This window comes from Loxodonta africana, chromosome 27 (assembly GCF_030014295.1).
Source record: "Loxodonta africana isolate mLoxAfr1 chromosome 27, mLoxAfr1.hap2, whole genome shotgun sequence".
NCBI classification, from domain to species: domain Eukaryota; kingdom Metazoa; phylum Chordata; class Mammalia; order Proboscidea; family Elephantidae; genus Loxodonta; species Loxodonta africana.
In genome coordinates, this window is record NC_087368.1 from 3,836,476 (window position 1) to 3,848,893 (window position 12,418).

Consider the following 12,418-nt stretch of genomic DNA (forward strand, 5'->3'; position numbering starts at 1 on the left):
GTCCACAAGAGCCAAAGTACACCCTTGAGTATAGCCAACCTGAATTTAGACACCATCTCCAGAACAGATTTGATGCACTGAACACTAATGAATGAAGAGCAGATAAGTTGTAGGATCATGCATAAAGGACATCATACACGAAGACAGCAAAAGGTCCTTAAAAAGACAAAAAAAAAGACCAAAATGGTTGTCAGAAGAGACTCTGAAACTTACTGGTGAACATCGTGTAGCTAAAGCAAATGGAAGAAATGATGAGTAAAAGAGCTGAACAGAAGATTTCAAATGGCATCCAAGAAGACAAAGTAAAGTTTATAATGAAATGTGGAAGACCTGGAGTTAGAAAACCAAAAGGGAAGAATAAGCTCGGCACTTCTCAAGGTGAAAGAATTGAAGAAAAAATTGAAGCCTCAAGGTGCAATATTGAAGCATTCTACAGGTAAAAAACTGAACAAGCAGGAAGCATCAAAAGATGATGGAAGGAATACACAGAGTCGCTGTGCCAAAAATAACTGGTCAAAATTCAACTATTTCAGGAGGTAGCATATGATCGAGAACCAATGGTACTGAAGGAAGATGTCCAAGCTGCACTGAAGGCATTGGTGGAAAACAAGGCTCCAGGAGTGGAGGGGAAATCAATAGAAATGTTTCAACAAGCAGATACAATGCTGGAAGCACCCATTCATTTCTACCAAGAAATTTGGCAACAGCTACCTGGCCAACCGACTGGAAGAGATCCATATTCATGCCCATTCCAAAGAAAGGTGATCCAACAGAATGCAGAAATTATTGAACAATATCACTAATATTGTAATAAGTAAAATTTCGCTGAAGATAACTCAAAAATGGTTGCAGCAGTACATTGCCAGGGAGCTGCCAGAAATTCAAACTGGATTCAGAAGGGGATGTGGAATGATGTCAGATGGACCTTGGCTGAAAGCAGAAAATACTACAACAACGTTTACCTGTAGTTTATTGACTATGCAAAGGCATTAGACTGTGTGGATCCAACAGTTTATGGGTAACATTGCCAAGAGTGGGCATTCCAGAACACTTAATCGTGCTCATGAGAAACCTGTACATAAAGCAAGAGGCAGTCTTTAGAACAGCACAAGTGGATACTGCATGATTTTAAATCAAGAAAGGTGTGTGTCAGGGTTGTATCCTTTCACCATATTTATTTAATCTGTATGCTAAGTAAATAATCTGAGAAGCTGGACTATACGAAGAAGAACAGGGAATCAGTATTGGAGGAAGACTCATTAACATCCTGCCATATACAGATGACACAACGTTGCTTGCTGAAAGTGAGAGGACTTGAAGCACTTACTGATGAAGACCACAGCCTTTAGTATGATTTATACCTCAACAGGAAGAAAACAAAAATCCTCACAAGTGGACCAATAAACAACATCACGATAAACGAAGAGAAGAATGAAGTTGTCGAAGATTTCATTTTATTTGGATCCACAATCAACGTCTACCGAAGCAGCAGTCAAATAATCAAAAGATGCACAGCACTGGGAAAATCTGCTGCAAGAGATCTCTTTAAAGTCCTTAAGGACTAGGGTATGCCTGACCCAAGCCATGGTGTTTCCAGTGGCTTCATATGTGAAAGCGGGACAATGAATAAGAGAGACCGAAGGAGAATTGATGCCTTTGAATTATGGTGTTGGCGAGGAATATTGAATATACCACAGGCTGCCAGAAGAAGGAATAAATTTGCCTTGAAAGAAATACAGCCAGAATGCCCCGTAGAAGCAACGATGGTGAGACTTTGTCTCGCTTATTTTGGACATGTTATCAGGAGGGACCAGTCCCTGGAGGATATCACGCTTGGTAAAGTAGAATATCAGGGAGAAAGAGGAAGCCCCTCAATGAGATAGATTGACACAGTGGCTGCAACAGTGAGCTCAAGCATAACAATGATTGTGAGGGTGACACAGGACTGGGCAATATTCTTTCTGTTGTACCTAGGGGCAGTATGAATCATAATTGACTTGACAGCACCTAAGTAGAACAACACCACCTTTCAATCATTTCACCCTCTTCCCCTCTCACACCTAGTTAAACTATTTTCTCTTCCCCAGTGTTCCATGCTTCCGTGCTTTTTATATGGCCTGTTCCCCAGGCCTGGAATACCCTTGGCTGGAAGCTCTTACTAGTTCTTTGGAATTCAGTTAAGGCATTACTTCTTGCAAAAATTCTTCCCTGTTTCCATCAATCAGAAGTGGTGGTCCTATTTGCTTTCTTGCCATGATGTGTGCCTCACTTGCAATACAAGACTTTTTAATCTTGAACTGTGATGGCTTACTTCTCTTCTAAAATGAGCTGAAAGACAGGGGTCATAGAGTGTGTTTGTTGAATGAATGAGATCTGATCCCTCACCTTAGGCCTGCTCCTAATTACCTGTGCTGCCCTCCAAAGGTTACCTGCTTTCCAGCTCCAAATCTGTAACTGTAAAACACAAGGGTTGGGTGGACCACGTGGAATCTCCAGCTCTGTCATCATGCTCTTATACCAGTTTGGAATTTCCAAACATTTTGTTCAGTAAGAACTTTGTCCATTTATATTTATGTTGTTTATTACTTGTATACAACATGATGTTTCCTTACATAAGCCATTCTCTTTCCTTTGTGGCTAAGCTTGCTTATTGTGAATTCTCCTTCTAAAAAGTAAACGTCTTGGGAGTGGTTCACGGAGTTTTGACTGTGTTTATAACGTTTTGTTTCATGAGTTGAAGGGGGGGCTATAGAAGGCTATATCATATATTACCTACACATTCCTTAAGTCTGAAATATATTTTTTAAAAGTAACAACGTATAGAGACTATAAAGAAAATCATTTTATCTAAGCTGTGTGTTAGGTTAAAACTAAATCTGTACAGGATTACACTGGATGACAAAAAAAAAAAAAAGCAACAGCTATTAAAACACAACTAAAACTCTTTGCTGTCAAGTTGATTCTGACTCATAGAAACCCTCTAGGATAGAGTAGAACTGCCCTATACAGTTTCCAAGGAGCTCCTGGTGGATTCGAACTGCAGACCTTTTTGTCAGTGGTCATAGCACTTAACCTCTACGCCACCAGCATTTCCAAAAGACAGACACATAGGTATAAAATGTTAGAGAGAGTAAATTTTTGGATAACCTGTGAGTCTTTGTGAATGAAATCAATTGCATTTAGAGAAGCTGTTTATTGCTAGAGAGATAAAAGTGTAATTAGCAATTATAAAGGAGTCTACAGAGGTTTTGCTCACAAGAGACCAATGGACGGATTTCTGGGGACTTGGCAAATTGGTGGGGTGTTTATATCTTATCTCTTTCTTTTCTTTTCAAATATACCCCAATCTCTTGTTCAGCAATTTCTGGGGGGGAAGAAAGTGCTTGCGATCACTCGGGATTTATATCACATCCTAACATAGCCATTTCCTGAGACAGAATAGTCGAGTTATGTACGTGAGGCAAGTAGACCGAGAAACAGAAAATGAATGAGGGCCTGGATGTCCTTTTTACAAATTTATATCCTCAGGTAAGCATCTCGTTGCTTCCTGTTCCCTCTCTTTATAATGATGACACCCATAAAGAGAAAAACAAATGTTTTTTTTCCTAGTTAAAAGTTCACATTATTCATGCTAGTTAAATACCAGTGAAATCTGTCCTTAATTTCCCCAATAGATGGAGCCAGAAGTTTACAAGGCAAAAAACATTCTTCCCCCATTTAGATGCTGTGAAATATATTTTTTAAAGCGTCAGAGCTAGAAAGAAGCTAGTTTGAAGGCTCACGCATTGGGCTTTCGCATTTTTGGTGTCACAAATAAAGTCACTTTAGAAAAAGATGGCTGTTGTTAGCAGAGCGTTCTGAGGGGACCTCACTAATTGAGTTAAAAACTGAGTCAAGCTCCACTGCATTACACATCATTCCGTAGAAAAACTCTGTGCAACAACAGCATCCCGATGCCTTATTAAAAATAATGATAATAATAATGACAGAACTTCATACAATCCCAGTAAAGAGAACTGAGAATCTCCTGGAGTTTTATTAAATGGAATGGCCCTCCTTTATTTAGCCAGCATGGCAAACTAATAGCATAGGTCTTCTACTTGAGGCCTTGCCTGTGTGTAGGTGCTCTCTATCAGGAGGTCCAGTTTGGACTCCCATTTAACCAATACTGACTTCAGGATTGTTACATGAGAAAAGGTAACAGGAGGCTCTGGGGTGGGTCCTGGGAATCTGCATTTTAACAAGTACCCCTGGTGACTCTGTTACACACTTTGGGAAAAGCCTCAGAGAATAACTGTTAATGATATTCAACCAGGAATTTGCTTTTGGTAAGAGGGGCATAGAATAAGTGAAGATATCACTAGAGAGCTGGTCAGCTTGGCATGGTTAACAAAGATAACAGGTTCTTTCTGAAATATTTAGCTAATCAACTGGAATGAAACTGAGTTATGAACCTGGCTTTTCAGTTTGTACTGCTGAACTGTCCTTGGTGTATTTATTTCCTGTGAGTTATTTTTGGCCTTTCTTATCTCTTCTCACATGTTGTGTGCAACATGCCCTCTGTTTTCACAGTCTTCACGTCATTAGTGTTCTGTGTTGCAGAGCTGACTGTTCCTTGTGAAGGAATGACTCCATTGATCTAGGAACTTATGCAGGTGTTCTCACACATGCTGGAGAGCAAATCACCTGCGGAGCTTTGTAAACCTATCGCTATGCAGGTTCCACGCCTCACCCCAATCAGAATCTCTGGGCACAGGGGCCCAAAATCTATACCCTTGAAAACCTTTACTGTACAGCCACGCGTGAGAACCACTGATTTAACGATAAACCCAAAATCAAACCCATTGCCATTGAGTTGATTCCAACTCATAGCGACCTTAGAAGACAGCAAAGGAGATTTTCTTTGAGACTTCAAATGTGTTTTTCTTGCTTGGACATCTGTTTATTCCTGCTGTAACCAGAACTGGTGCTATACTTGATTTAATGTGCTCCCAGAAACTCTGAATTTTGTGCTATGCCTGGCCTGGTACTGAGCAATGTGATGAACAATGTCCAAGGTTACTCACTGGGCTTCACTTCTAGCACTAAGACACACTGACAAGGATGAAGTTCTCTCTAAGTGGCAGTTTAGTCCCCTTGATGAATAGTGAGAGAGAACTGCTTGAAGCAATGTGGTGGAATATCACACCACCTGGTCTGAAGGCTTTAGAGAATTTAGCACTTAGACTCTTGAGCCACATCAGTACAACACTGGGTAATAAGAGCTTGGCTATGCTGAACCACAAAGCTTCTAGATGGCCAGTCTGTACACTAAGTTCAGGTCAAGTGTGAGAGATGGCGGTGGCAATGGGCTTCTTGACGTCCTGACTCTGGAATTACAGAAGAGCATCTGGGAAAATTTTTAAGACTTCTAAGGCAGGTTTGCTATGGCTGCTAACCAGAATGCCAGCAGTTCGAATCCACCAGGCGCTCCTTGGAAACTCCACAGGGCAGTCCTACCCTGTCCTATAGGGTCGCTATGAATCGGAATCGACTCGACGGCAGTGGGTTTTAAGGCAGGTTAGTGTACAATCACTCTAGCTTACACTGCAAGCATCAGGTCCCTGCATGTTTTTCCTATACTCCAAGTGCCCTTCCTGAACTTGCCCTTGTAGTTGTATGACAGACTGTAAATTACATAAAGTAGGGGGGACTTTATGCCAGAGTCTGGCCCAGCTGCCACTCAGAAACACATGCCCAATATTTCAGAACACAGTCCTGTTATTTCCAAGGGTCATACAGTCGCCATTTCTACTTTCCATACCCCAACCCCAAGTTGGCATAGGTTGTTGTGCCTTAGCCTAAGGGTGGGTGGTTGGTGTGGGAATTAAACACAGCACAGCGGTGAAAGGTCAGGGGTTCCAATCCACCAGCTGCTCCTGGGACAAAGCGGTCTGCTTCCCTAAAGATTTACCGCCTTGGAAACCCTATGGGGCAGTTCTTCTCTGTCCTGTAGGGTTCTATGAGTCCAAATTGACACCACAGCAGTGGGTTTCCTTAGCGGGTTTTTTCCCTCAGCCGGTGCCCAAACTATGAGCCTCAGCAGGACACCCCCTGCTTAGTCAGTCACTGGAATGCTCTGCATCACTGGAGGAAGAGGTCTCAAAAGTTGAAAGAGCGGCAGGGTTTTTTTTGTTTGTTTGTTTTGTTTTTTTTCCCCGGAGCGTCCGAGGAAGCCGGAGCGTTTCTTCCGAGGTGAGCGACGCCGCGGAGCTGCTGGTCCCATCGCACGTTCGCGGGGTCTGCGCGATCGGGATAGGCAGGGCGGGGCGGGGCGAGCGGGATGGGCGGGGTGGGGCGGGCGGGGATTCACACGCCCCTCCCCCACCCCGGGATCCCCGATTCTGAGGTGGACGCAGACCCTCTTCCCTGGTGCGGGCGGGGTGGGGGCGGCGTGACCCGGAGACCGAGCCCGAGTGCCGCCTGGAGAAGCTTCTCTGGTCGCTTGACCTGCAGGCGAGTCCTCGGCCCAGGTTCCCCGCAGGTGGGCGCTCTGAGTGGGCTGCAGGGCCCAGTTTCAACGCAGTTGGACGCTCTGAGTGGGCTGAAGGGCCCAGGTTCCCCGCAGTTGGGTGCTCTGAGAGGGCTGAAGGGCCGAGGTTCCCCGCAGTCGGGTGCTCTGAGGGGGCTGAAGGGCCCAGGTTCCCCGCAGTCGGGCGTTCTGAGTGGGGTGCAGGGCCCAGGTTCCCCGCAGTTGGGCGCTCTGAGTGGGCTGCAGGGCCCAGGTTCCCCGCAGGTGGGCACTCTGAGTGGGCTGAAGGGACCCAGAGATTCATTACAAAGGTAAAAATGTTCTAAGTAGCTGGGCGCTGGCGGAGCAGGTCTAAATGAGACGCTTAACTAGTGACTGGTAAATTGTGAGGAAGGAAATGCCTGCAGTGAAGGGCAGACCAGATCAGCACACTGAGATTCTTGTTCAAGAAGACAGGATTTTGTGTGTGTGTGGGGGTGGGGGGGGGGTCGCTGTAAACCGAGGCTTTTCTGGGGCTGTTCAAGAGGGAAATTAGTTATCTTCTGCATGTTACTGGGCTGTAGGGTGAGGAAGGCAGGGTCTAAATTAAGCCTCTTCAGACTTCCTCAGTTCTTTGAAAAGTGTGTGTTTGAAGACGACCATTTGGCTGGCAGAAGAGGGATGTGCGGGGAGGGATTATCTCCTGTAAACCACGCTTTGAAAAGGGGAGGTGCGTGCAGGAGTTTCAGAGCAGATTAAAACTGCAGGGTATCCCCCACCTCTCTTCTCCATTTCTGCAGACCTGCAATAGGAAGGGCATAGTGTACATCCTTACAGTGAAACATAAAAAGTCCCTTCAGTTTTCCAGTGGTTAACTAGTGTTAATTTTACTGTATTCTGGAGTTTGAATGTAATCCACTTAGAATTTATTCTGGCATGAGACTGACAAAGATCTTTATTTACATGATTCCTTGGAGACACCCTGATACCTTTTCCAAGCCCTTTTATTCCTCTTCTCCCTACAAATTTGTTTCTTTAGGAAACACTATGATTTTCAAACATGTAAGACATACTCCAGCGATGGTTTATCCAATGAGCAAGGTACACACGGGTTTACTTGTGCCTACCTACTAATCTGTAGTCAGAATTTTCCCTGTTTTTCACCACATCAAAGGTGTGATGAAACCCCCGTGAAATTGTTCACTACTGATTAGTGAGTAAACACAATTAACCCTGTTGTACACCTTGCTTACTGGCTAATCCACCCTTGCATACTGGCAAAATGTCTATACTTGATAGGCAATCAATTAGCTTGGCAAGTTAAAAAAAAAATTGAAGAGGGAGCACTTGGATCTGTTAAAGAGATGAGAACTCTGAGGTGAATGGAAGTAAAAGAAGTTGCTGCGAAGCTCAAGCTCGCTGGGAACAACTGTCCCTAGTAAAGTGAAATATAGGTTGTTGGCTAATAGTTTGGAACACAAAGCAAATTATTGGTAATTTAAAATTTTGTCTAAAATTTTTAAGTTGGTATTGGTGATGGTGAGGGAAGGAATTCTGAAGGTTGAGAGAGGTGGTATAACTTGAAAAAGTATATGCTTTGAGATCTAAAAAAAAAAAAAAATGTCATTTTTGTCATGCAGGCAGTCCCCGGATTAAGAAGGAGCTCCGTTCCTAAATCTGTCTTTAAGTTGAATTTGTACATAAGCCGGAACAGTTAGGTACGGTTTGTATCTAATGTTAGTTAACCAAATGTTTGTCTTAGCACGTAGTGTTCCTTTTGTAGACATAAAAAGCATTAAAGACTCATTTCCAGATACACTAAAATATCTTTAACTGATAATATGGTGATAATAAGAGTGTTTTAATGCTCTTTGCAAAGTAGCACCTGTTTATTATTACGAGCCATTGTATATACCTCAAATTTTTAATATAAATAGGCTTTATGGGGATTGGTTTGTAACTACAGGTTGCGTGTTAGTGGGACGTTTGTAACTGGGGACTGCCTGTGAAAACTACACAAAGGGCGTGCAGTTCTTACGTTCACCTGTGGAAGGGGCTGTGAAAAGGTTGAAAAACACTGATCAGGTTAAAAAAAAAACTAGTGCCACAGGTTAAGCAAGGGAAACCAGGAAGATCGGCAGGCTGAGTGCATCTTGATGGACGCAGCATGTATCAGTGACCTATAGCACAAGGGTTTACTCTCTGAATCAATGAAAGCTCACTAGTGTTACTTTCAAAACAATAACAAAATCATTTCCTTCCTGTCCTTTCTGTCCCTTGGGTTAGGCGCGGGGAGGATGGAGAGTGAATGAAAGATTAGAGTCTGACTTGCATGCCTAAGCAGTAGTATCCCTTGAGAAGGATCTGTGTCACATTGTGTACCTGTAAGAGCCTTCACATTGGGAGGGGTCTGAGCACCTTCCTTAGGATGTAAGGTAGAGCTAGATAGCACAGCTACAGGTGGGGGCTGAGAGTGCTGTTATCTGATACTGAAGCAGTGGGGGAAAAGGAGAGCCAGGAAATGTTGAATTCAGTGAGGCTCTTGCATTTGCAAGATTGAGGAGGCATTTCCAGGCAGAAGTGCCTCATCGTTGGCCAGCCTGGCTTTGCTTTACATGGCTTCCAGACAACCTGCCGGTCACAGTGGAGGCTCCTGTGGAGGTTACACATCTCAGATGGTAGCTTATGCTTATGATGTGCTCTAGAAAAGAAAGGCTCCCAAAGACAGAAATCTAGGCTGCCATTCCTGTCACCCATGGGCTTCCAGAAAGCAGATTGTGCCTTCCCTACCAGCAGGTGGCACTGCTGTCTCTGGGAATTCCTGGAGGAGGTGAAATAATGGAGCTGGCAAACTAGCAGTGTGTAGCCTCTAGTCTACAGGATCTTGAGAGGCTTTGTGAGATCTCAGTCAAAGAGAAGCTCAAAGAAAATAGTTGTGAAAGCCAAATTGTTTACGTAAGGTTGAAATAATGGGTTTTGTGGAGACTGAGGGATGGTTGTGGTTACTTTGCTAGGGGTGTGTGTGTGTGTGTGTGTTTGCGTGTGTAGTGGGGGAGAAGGCGGGATGTAACCTAACAATTAAGCATCATAATACAGGTTTTGAATTTTGGGTTGCATAAATTGGGTAATTGAACCTGAAGTTGAAATCATGATTCAATTAAAATTCCCCATAACTTCATAGTTTCTAATTCGTTGCATGTAAACCTAGTCTACACACATGGGTGGGATTCTGGAAACATACATGTGACTTTTAAACCTGATCAATATCCAGTAATTATAAACCTTGAAGGTAGGCGTGAGAGTACTAGTAAAAATAGTGTTGGTTAATTAATCAGTATACTTCAGGGCTGGCACAGAAGGCAGGTCAAAGTTATTCTGAAATCAGTTTCTTCTAGAACTTGGAACTTTCTAATAAGTATGGATTTTCTTAAATTCTGTCCCTTTGAGATTGTATTCACAACCCAAAACTTGAACATTGGTTTTATTGACCTCACGAGCCAGGGTTCATTCATCCATTCTCTTTTCTGAAATAACTAGATGGCTGTTCTTTGAGGTGAATTTTGTAGACATGATGTTTGAGGGAGATGGGTGCTGTTGCCAGTGAAGGGGAGGTTACAGTGTATAATGAGGACCTCAGCTTTGACCCTGACCCAGGTAGAGTACACTGCCTTTGGTGCCAGTACGCCAGTCACCTGCTTCCTCTTTTAGTTCCTATTCTATGTTCAGTTAATTGGAGGTTTATTTCTGTCTCTCTTCAAATGAACTGATGAGCTTGTTTTTACTACCGATGACGAATTCCAAAATTCTGCTGGTGCTAGCTCAACATTGTTAGTCCTTAAAAAAAAAAAAATTTAGGGAGATGCAAATCAAAACCAGAAAGACATACCACCTCACCCCCACTAGAATGGCTATAATAAAAAAAAAAAAGGAAAATAACAGGTGTTTGCAAGGATGTGGAGAAATTGGAACCCTCGTTCATTACTGGTGGGAATGCAAAATGCCATAGTCGCTGTGGAAAACAGTTTGGTGGTTCCTCAAAAAAGTTCAACGTAGAACTATCATATGAGCCAGCAGTTCCAATCCTAAGCATATGGCCCAAGGAATTGAAAGCAGGGATGCAAACAGTACCTAACAACAATAACAGCAATGACCCTCAGAGGAAGACAGGGTATTTTACAGATGGGGAAATCAAGACTCAGAGTTGTTAAGTAACTAAGGCAAGGTTACTGTGCTTGTGTCTTATCCCAAATTTCTTGCTCTAAACCTGATGTAGCCAGAATGCTCATTAGAAGTGAGGATAGCAAAACTTCATCTCACATGCTTTGGACATATGATCAGGAGGGTCGAGCCCCTGAAGAACATCATGCTTGGAAAAATAGAGGGTCACCAAAAAAGAGGAAAGCCCTCAATGACATGGATTGACACACTGACTGAAACAGTGAGCTCAAACACAGCAATGATTGGGAGGATGGCACAGGACCAGGCAGTGTTTCATTCTGTTGTACACAGGGTCTCTGTGAGTCAGAATTGACGGCACCTAACAACAACAACAACAAATGTAATGCTATCTTCCTGGTTGGGCTGGAGTCAGCCTTGTACAACAGAGATTCCTAGCTGCCCAGCAGTTCATGTGGATAGCTCTAGCCCGCATAATGTGAGTGGAAGTGGGAGGTACTGAGATCCATTTCTAGGGAAAAGAGACAAACTCAACAAGATAACTCCCATGCAGCTCCTCCATTGTGTTTTCCACTTCTAGCTGGCTTGAAAGGAGTGAAGTCCCCAGAACAACCTTGGTCTTTGAGGGGAAGGGGAGATTGGTGTAGGCACAGGTATCTGGTTGCAGAAGGGGGTCATGCTCTGAATAAGGCAGGGGGCTGCCAGCCATCCCCCGAGTGTCTGTGAGGAAAGTGTGTCCCTGTTCCCTAGGACGCAGAGTTCGGTGGGTTCTGCAGCTGGACCACGGGCACCGAATGCTTTTGGTTGTAAGGACTGGTAGGAATGACTTACCCTTGGACCCCTGTCGTGGGTGGCTAGGTGACATGGGTGGAGCCACCAGTCCTCAGGCCCCTGATGTAGGTAGATTAGGACCCTGTTTAAGAGTCAAAGAGTTGTCAAACATCAAAAACCCACCTCTCCACCACACAGCTGAGACTGTTAAAGTCAGATCTCAAGCAGATGCACCGTTGCGGTCTACCAACAAGGGCCTAATCTGAAATGGGCCCACACAGCTCCATGCAGGGGTTAAAGGTATTCAAAGTTCACAGACCATTTGTGCCTGGACAGGAGCCGCTTCTGTCCTGAGCTCCCCAGGTTAGTGGAGCTGGCAGATTATCTTTTCCCCCAAGGCCGGGAGAATGGCTCAGGGTGTGCATCAGGACCTATCTCAGGCCCAGGGAAATCAATGGCCACTGAAGCTGGCTTGCGGGCTTGGGGATACGTTAAATAAACGCAAGTACTTAGCTTTTGCCGAGAGAGCTGTTCTTCTGTGGTTTGGGAGGTGTGAGTAGACTGTGCGGCTGGCTGTCTCTCCCTGAGGAAACCACGTCCTGAATGCCACCACCAGCCCTGCTGCAGTTGCTCTGGGGGATTGTGCCTGAGGGGCACTGGTTCCTGCCGAGTCAGGTCCAGCAACTCCTTGCAGCTTCTGACCCATCTCTCCGTCCCCCTGCCACTCAGTCTGACTTCTGAACTTTGCCTTTGGTGTTCAGGGATCCTCCCTTGTCATATATATAACCATTTCACTTGTTTTTTCAGGTCTTTGTTGTAAGAGGGGTCCTGGAAGCATCTGACTATTCCACCATCTTGGCCCCGCCTCACCCCAGAGCAACCTTAGAAATTGTTTCAGAGATGGCAAGACTTGTCAGCCTGGGTCCCTGGATCACTGCATTGAGGAGGCCCACCTCAGTTACAGACCTAGAGGAGGAGGCC

The 12,418-nt window shown here is 44.3% G+C and overlaps 1 long non-coding RNA gene across 5 annotated transcripts in view; it reads left to right on the forward strand.

Moving 5' to 3' along the window:
* The window catches only part of LOC111749362 (uncharacterized), a 336,945-nt gene that overhangs the window by 65,858 nt on the left and 258,669 nt on the right, over window positions 1-12,418 (forward strand). The window lies entirely within an intron of this gene.